Source organism: Cucumis sativus, chromosome 2 (assembly GCF_000004075.3).
Source record: "Cucumis sativus cultivar 9930 chromosome 2, Cucumber_9930_V3, whole genome shotgun sequence".
Taxonomy (NCBI): domain Eukaryota; kingdom Viridiplantae; phylum Streptophyta; class Magnoliopsida; order Cucurbitales; family Cucurbitaceae; genus Cucumis; species Cucumis sativus.
The window spans coordinates 16,502,154-16,510,383 of record NC_026656.2 but is presented as its reverse complement, the minus strand read 5'-3'; the positions used below and the strand labels follow the sequence as shown (position 1 = coordinate 16,510,383).

General features: G+C 34.8%; 2 long non-coding RNA genes across 2 annotated transcripts; one reads left to right on the top strand and one right to left on the bottom strand.

Moving 5' to 3' along the window:
* Positions 1–267: 267 nt before the first annotated feature.
* On the bottom strand, positions 268–1,669 carry LOC116402099. The gene is made up of 3 exons (XR_004214509.1): positions 1,515–1,669; positions 670–805; positions 268–598 (listed from the first exon to the last, which is right to left on the bottom strand). It is a non-coding gene; the product is annotated as an uncharacterized LOC116402099 (long non-coding RNA).
* Positions 1,670–2,460: 791 nt separating this feature from the next.
* LOC116402101 lies at positions 2,461–7,526 on the top strand. The gene is made up of 2 exons (XR_004214511.1): positions 2,461–2,607; positions 7,119–7,526. It is a non-coding gene; the product is annotated as an uncharacterized LOC116402101 (long non-coding RNA).
* Positions 7,527–8,230: the final 704 nt, after the last annotated feature.

Below are 8,230 nucleotides of genomic sequence, written 5' to 3'. Positions count from 1 at the left end.
ATTTAATTGAACCTAAAATAGTTAACTTTAACTTGAACCAACGATGAAAATGCGTGGCATCATCCTTATGTCAACACATGTCAACTTTTAATTAGTCCTAAATTCAATTATGTACTTGGTCAAAAATTCTTAAACCAAATATCATATCCAACATCATATTTGAAAAGGCAACAAAATCTAAAATTACACACCTGTTTGTAGCTCACTTTTCAAAACCCTATACTCAAAAGATAAATATGATTGAATAATTGATAATTTTCTATCCAGGAAGAATAAATTAGTAACAAATAACAATTAAATGGTAATTCTATACCAAGGACATTGAACTTAACAAAACTATTTGCAAATAAATGTCTATAATCTAAGGTGTGAAACCATTGTTATCTTAGACAAGATGGGGGTTTCATATGCTACAAAAAGAGGGATACCACCATATGGGCGAGCCATGGCTGAAGAAGTTTAACCCAGTTCTGACCACCATGCCAGAGAGATCTCCTCCAAGTTGTTGCCTAAGACTTCAAACTCTGTATCCCGATTCCATGCTGCGAAAGAACTCCGTTTTCTCTACTGCTAATCCTATCTGACTATTCGACTATTCCTGCAACAGCAACAAACATCAAGACTGATCTTGTCCGCGGAAGTTTGTTAGATAGAGGGAGGTGTCCATACATGAAAAAACTTAACGAAACTCATCGTGGAAATCATAATCGTCCTCATCATCTTCGTTGAAAATGGCACTGTAAAATACGTAAGGATGATCGATCATTTCTGCCAAGGTGAGACGTCCATCTTTATCTGCATCAGCCTGTAAAATAAAGACAGAATGAAGATGTTAATCAACAGATGTAGTTGCTCCCTCTGGAAGATGAAAATATTTTCAGGCCTAGTCTAATTCTAGATCTTATGCCTTATGGTAATGTTTTCTCATTTAGAAAACATTTGCAAGAAAGTTCTTCCATGTAAAATGATAAGATAAATGACGTCATACTATATCTTATGTTCTGAGGCTGATAGAGAACACTTGGTCTATCTTATTAAAATCAATGAGGACCATAATAACATTAACAATTATGCTACAGTTTATTGAGTTAAAAGTCAGATGCAATAGATTCATAATGAAATCTGATAAAGGAACTTCCAAGAGAATAACCATTCAGTCCACAAAGTGCAAACAGAAAACAATTGGTGTAATGACTGCGTTTTAATATGACCGATTTTACTACTCGTAAAATGAATTTTACACAATATTACTTATATGTGATGGGTGGTCGGTCAAGTAAAAATTAAAATAACTGTACAGAGTATAAAACAATCCATGGACAACCCAGCAAGCTCTCACTGATAGAGGAAAAGAAAGAGTAAATTGTTTCTACAACCATACATAAGAATCATGAGATGTTTGTTGATGACATTAATATGTGCCACAATATCCAAGCAATATCTCAATCGTAAAAGTAAAGCTAAAAAATTCATCGACTTGCATATGGGTTTTAAGGTTCGTTATGGATGAGTACCTGCTGTATGATATATTCTGCCTGTTGTTTTGCATAGTAATGCTCTGATGGGTGAATTTTTCCAATTATAGGTAACAGCTCTTCATTAGACAGGTGTCTATGAAAAACAAAATACAACACACAAAATAATCCTTAAAGGTGTCAAATAGGATACAAAACTGTAGAATCATTGCTATAATCTTTTAATGAAACCAGACCCGTTCCTAGTAGATGGGTATATATTGGTTAGTAGGTGCCAATAGGTTCTCTCTAAGAATTATCTTTGGTTAGGATTAGGAGAGATGGGGAGCTCTTGAAATGTCTGTAGAATTGTTATTTATGTTCTTTTTAAAAATTACATTTTGTCAAACTGATTTTTATCAATTTTTTGTTTCTTTAATCTTTATTCAAAACCACAATTTCTTGGAGAGAAATGAAGAACATAGAAGGGCACTCAAGAGGATAGAAAAGAGAAAAAAAGAAGCCCAATCCCCGACAATAGAAAAGAGAGTTCAACCCTTCCTACAATAAAGGACTCCAATCCAAAGAATGATCCCAAAAGATCAAGACAACATATAAATACAATTTGGTTTTACGATTTGGTATGGAAGCAAAATAAAAAAATGGGATTACAATGCCTGGTTATGTGAACAATCATTGGCAGTCTATCACATTCTTTTATTTACTCCTGGGACAACCTAGTAGGCCACTCATATTATTTCTAGACCTATTCCTAAAGCATGATTGGTGACATCATAATTTCCTGCAACTTTTCCATCATCGTGTCATAATTGACATTTTTTGTCACTTAGCTGGAATGACGGAGGTTATGAGATCTGCTTGCTCATTAAATATCTAAGTTACTAATTCTCCGAGTTTGGCATTTTAATCTTCAGCACCAATTAGTGCTTGTATTTGTGTTCTCAAAACATGCCTTTTCTTTTCTCTCTTTTCTTTTTCAAGTTGATAGTTTGGTTGAAGAGTTTGCAGATATAAATCGTAAAATGGAGAAAACAGGAACATTCACTATGGATAAGAAAAAGCTCCTTCAACTTGTTGGAAAGGCCAATTCAAATTTAGCAGATGTAATTCTCAAAGTTGGTCTTTTTGAGAGGTAAAACCCCGATAGTTGGTATTGGACTTATAGTATATTGGTCTAAACAGATAGCTGTCTTTTTATTTTATTTATTATTGTTTTGAAAAGGATACAATATAAAAAACTGTTCATTAAGGAAATGCAAAGAGACTTGCAATGAAGAAACTAAAATGTTTGTCTCATGGCCAATCCAAGGGGTAATGGCAGCGGCATAGCTCTAGAAAGCGGCGGAATAAGAGACCACCCACAACGCAGGACATTCTTAAAAAGGAAGACCATCTGTCGTTAAGCATTCTTATACATCGTTTACTCGGAATTGTGCAGATATAGGAATAGTCTGGTTCCTCACAGTAAGAGACTTCCTTGCGGAAGTTTCCCATCACATAAGGAAATGAAAACAAGTTTCCCATCACGTAGGGAAATGAAAAGAGATATACTCAAAATACAAACCAATAAGCAAACAAAGTAGAAGAAAAAAGATCCTCAAAACAAATAAAGAGGCAAACAAAATCCAGTAAACATCGCTTGGAATTAAGACTTCATTGATTTATGCTAAAATAATATATTTCTTGTTTATTTCACAAATAGAAAGATTTTACTTAAATAAAACAACTCATTACAAAAAAGGAAAAAATAAATTTGGCAAATATTATACAACCAACACAATAAAATATAATACAATAAAGGAAATAATCAACATTTCCCCTCAAGCTGGTTTGAAGATATCAGTCATTGCTAGCTTGTCAATCAGTTTGTTGAATTGCCACTTTGGAAGGCCTTTAGTTAACACATCTGCAATTTGTTCTGTTGTCGGAAGGTAGGGTATGCATATTACTCCCACATTGGTCTTTTGCTTTATAAAGTGTTTATTGACTTCAGTATGTTACGTCTTGTTATAAAGGACTGAATTGTGGGCAATGGAAATTGCTGCCGTGATACTGCATGAGCATTGTTTGAGTGAATCCCAATTCTTCCAACAATCTTATTCATTTACACTCACAAATGCGTTGGGTTAAAGCTCTAAATTCTGCTTCTGCACTACTTCTTGCAACAGCACTCTGTTTTTTACTTTGCCAAGTAGCAAGATTTCCTCCAAGGAAGGGGCAGTAACCAGATCTCAGTCATGCAACCTGCCCAATTAGTATTAGTGTAAACGTTAACATTAGATGATCATGTCTTTGAAACAATGTGTCTTTTCCTCAAGTACCTTTCAAATACTTAGGATTCTATTCTATAAACGGCATAAAAGTGAGTTGGTCCAAGAGCATGCATGAACTGACTTTTGATACTAATTGCAAAAGCAATGTTAGGACGTGTGGGAAAGATATATGAGTCTTCCTACAAGTCTCTAGTACTTTTCTCTTTCCTTTATCTCATTCTTGGTTGCAACTTTCAATTTCAAATTCTGCTCAATGGGAGTTTCTGCTACCTTGCAACCAAGTAAACCTGTCTCTTTTAACAGATCAATAATATTCTTCCTTTGTTTGAAAAGAATGCCACTTTTGGACCTGGCAAACTTCATGCCTAGGAAGTACTTTAAAGTTCCTAGGTCCTTGATCTGGAAATCATCTGCCAACTTTTTCTTCACGAAAGTTTGTTCTGTCTCATCATTGCTTGTAAGAACGATATCATCAAATTAAACTATCAAAATCATAACCTTGTCATTTCCTGTATGTTTGTAGAATATCATATGATCGACTTGGCTTTGACTGAATCCATAGCCCGTGACTACTTTCTCGAATCAAATCAAGCTCTAGGAGACTGTTTGTTCCAAGGAATATACAAGCGTTCAAATCAAGCTCTAGGAGACTGTTTGTTCCAAGGAATATACAAGCGTTCAAATCAAGCTCTAGGAGACTGTTTGAGACCGTATAATGATCTCTTTAACTTGCAAACTTTGTTAATCCCGAGATCTACCTTAAAACTAGGTGGCAAGTCCATAATTACCTCTTCTTTCAGTTCCCCATTGAGAAAGACATTCTTAACATCCAATTGATAAAGAGGCCAATCAAAGTTAGCTACAACAGACAACAAATTTCTAATAGAATTGATTTTGACAACTGTAGCAAATGTTTCTTGATAATCAACTCCATAGGTTTGAGTAAACCCCTCAGCAACCAATCCAACCTTGTACCTCTCGACACTACCATCAGCTTTACATTTTAGCGTAAACATCCACTTGCATCCAACTGTTTTCTTTTCTTTTCGTAGTTCAAGTATATCCCATGTAGAATTCATCTCTTCCATCACTGCTAATTTCCAATTCAATTCATTTGGGACCTCTTGTATATTCCTCGGAACAAACAGGTTGATTATTTTGGATGTAAAGGCTTTATGATTGTGAAAGTTTACGATAAGAAAGATAGTTTGCAATGAGATATTTGACAAATTTACTGGTACCTTTCCTGTTGGCAATTGTAATATCAAGATCAGAGACATTAGACAAGGAATTATGAGAAGAACGGGGAGATTAGACGAAGTAAAAGGAGAATGTATGTTACCTGGATCTTCATAATCATTTATCGGGTATTAGTTTGGTTTTGTGATAGATCATTCTCAATTCCTTCGAGTCAAGTTTCTTTTATTATAAAGCTGTAGTTCAGGTTTTTACTTGTCAAGTCAGTCTATAGTGGTTCTCCCCCTGAAGAACTCTCCACACTTGACGTCAAGAGTTAGCTCATAACTTTGGAATCAATGGTGTTTGGGATAGGTTAAGTGTCCCAAAAATTATCTTAAGGTTGGGGACTCCCTCTAAAGAGAATTTTGGCTAAAAAAAGGTTGATTTTCCAAAAACAGACATATCCATACTCTCAAAATACCTTTTAGTCGAAGTGTCAAAACATTTGTAAGCCTTCCTATAGGAGACAGCCTACAAAAATGCATTTAACAGCTTTAGGATCAAGTGAAGTACGAGTAGAGTTGGGATTATGAACATAAGTAGTGCAACCAAATAATTTAATTGGTAAGTCAGAGAAAAACCGAACAATAGGAAATCTTTTTTTAAAATTATTTAGAAGAGTTTTTAAATTCAAAACCTAAGAAGCACGAACACCGACACGAGATACGACACACCAGTTTTTTAACATATAGGATACAACATGCATAGGACACGACATGCAGAGGACACGTTCTTTTTTTAATTTTTTTGGTAGGTAGTTGGAGTAAAGGAGCCACTAACCTATCAAAACGGACTGCAATATTCCTCCACCACTGTTTCTTGCTTGATTATGAGAAATTGCCCACAAACTGAACCTTGGCATGATGAGCCAAATCGGATCAACAATCTTCGTTTCATATCATTCCAATTCAAAATTGGTTCTCGTTTGTCTGTGGCTTGGTACCAATTGAGAGCCGCTGCTTCGAAGCTAATGCTCCGCTGCTTTGAAGCTAATGACTGTCACTGTTAATTTTTTGGAATCAGTAAGTTTATGGATTTGTAAGTAACGATCGGATTCATTGAATACTGACATCTCAAACTTGTTTAATTTGCTATGATCCTGTTCACCCTCATTATTGTCTGAATGCATTGCTCCTATAGCCATAAATAGGTTCCACTGTGTTTGCCACTGTCGTATTCTTAATTTCCTCATTCGATTCCGAATTGGAAGGGCGATCTGACAATCCAACACCAGAAACTAGAGAAGCCAATAATGTTTGAGTGTCATCTGCATTCCTTCGTTGTTGTTCCAACTGTGCTATAAGGATAAAGCGTTGAACAATCTTAAGCAAGTGCAAGCAGCGTTTCTTCAATTTGTGGTAACTTCTGAACATCTACTTAAATCCTGGCAATTTCAAAATCAGTTACGCCTAACCGTTCTTCAATTTTCTTCTGTGCCACCTTTCCTATCATCCCCAGGTTGAGGGCTCTTATACCAGTATGATAGTTACTAAAGTAAAGTTCTTCTATTATAGATAATTTACTATTACATAGACCATTCCTCCCACACGAGAGAAACCCAAACACTTCAAACTAAAAGACTGTCTACCCATCTGCTAACTTAACTTCTTATTTAAACACATAACATAGCAACGGTAACATAACTTCCTTCATAACCAACTACTAACCACCTGAAGACTGAAACTAGTCAAGATAAATGCCCAAAACTACCCAAGATAATCATTCTTACTGTTGGATGATTCTCCCAACTCAATAATAACTACTTCTTTGCCCTTTTTGCCCCTGCGAGCATACTGATGTATAATCAGTGGCCTATCAAATACATTTTGCTTTTTATTTTATCTAGAGCCTCTTTAAAGCTTGGATTACGTCTTATGTGGTTTTCGCAGTACTTGGCGCCAGGATAGTACTATTGTTCAGAAATGTATTTGACATCCTAACAGAACCAAGATCATAACATAGAAAAGTTTGCCTTTCAAGCTTGATATAAGTAAACAAAAATATATACATTCTTACCTTCTTATTATTATTAATATTCGTGCATAGAAAATTCGATCATAATATTGCTTTAATTGGTAGAATTTTGTTATCTTAGTGCTCTTTTATGTCTTTTTCCTTTGCCACTCATCAGAAATTGCGTGGAGGGATGCAAAATATGCTCAAATATATGAGTACCTTCGGGAAGAGTACGAGGTCACCCAGCGCGTTGGGAATCTAGATTTCAAATTGAAGTCTGTGGAGGTAATTTCATTCTATTCCATTCATTCCTTCAAAGTGGTTTTTTCCGTATAGTTGAGCCTCTTCTCTTGAACGTTCTTCTTAAATATCGTGGCAATAGCCAACTTGAAAGCAATATTATCTATTTTTGGTTATATGCAATGGAAAATGTGTTGAGAGGACGTGTAACCTCGTGAAAACTTTCGTATTTTCTTTAGTATTCTTTTTAAGGGAAAGAAAACCAATTTATACTAAATGTTGTATTAACTAAATCTCTCAACTTTCACAAGTGAATGAATTTAAATCCTTCATTCTTATTTCATTTTAAAATCGTTAAATCGTTAATGCATAATATTCACACATGTACAAGGCTTTAAATTCAAGGATTGGAACGTATTAAATCAAATGGATACTAGGAGCTTCTGATTAATTTTATTGGTTTTATCATATTCTTGTCCACTCTTTCTTCACTTATTTAGAAAAAGTTACATAACAACTTTCCTACTGCTTCGGTAGAATTTAGGAAAAGAATATTTAACAGGGATGGTGGATATTATTTCGTGGGTATGAGCATTATTATCCCTGGACATTTAGATCCCAATGTTCAAGAATTAAATGTTTATTTTTTTTAAAGAAGAAGAATAAAAAAAATTAAAATATTGACATCAATATTCTAATCCGTGGTGAAGGGACGTGGTCCTATCAAAAGCTAGCTACTATTGTAGGAGAATCAATTCATAGTTCTTCAAGGAGTGAATTGACTCTCTTTATTTAATTAGTTTAGAATGTTTCTTTAAGAAATTGGTTCTGCTAAATTGTTTCCAAGTGTTTGTGCTGTCCATCTGAAGTTTGTGTATTCTGAAGCTGACCCAAAATAATGCAAATGAAATCAGGAGTGTGTGTGTTCCTTTTCCAAAAGCCGAGCTAAGGAAAAAATAATCAACATTCTCATTGTGATTTCCTTATTTAAATCTTTAACCTAGATTCTTCCACTTATATCATACTCACTGGAAGGAGGTTCTTTTA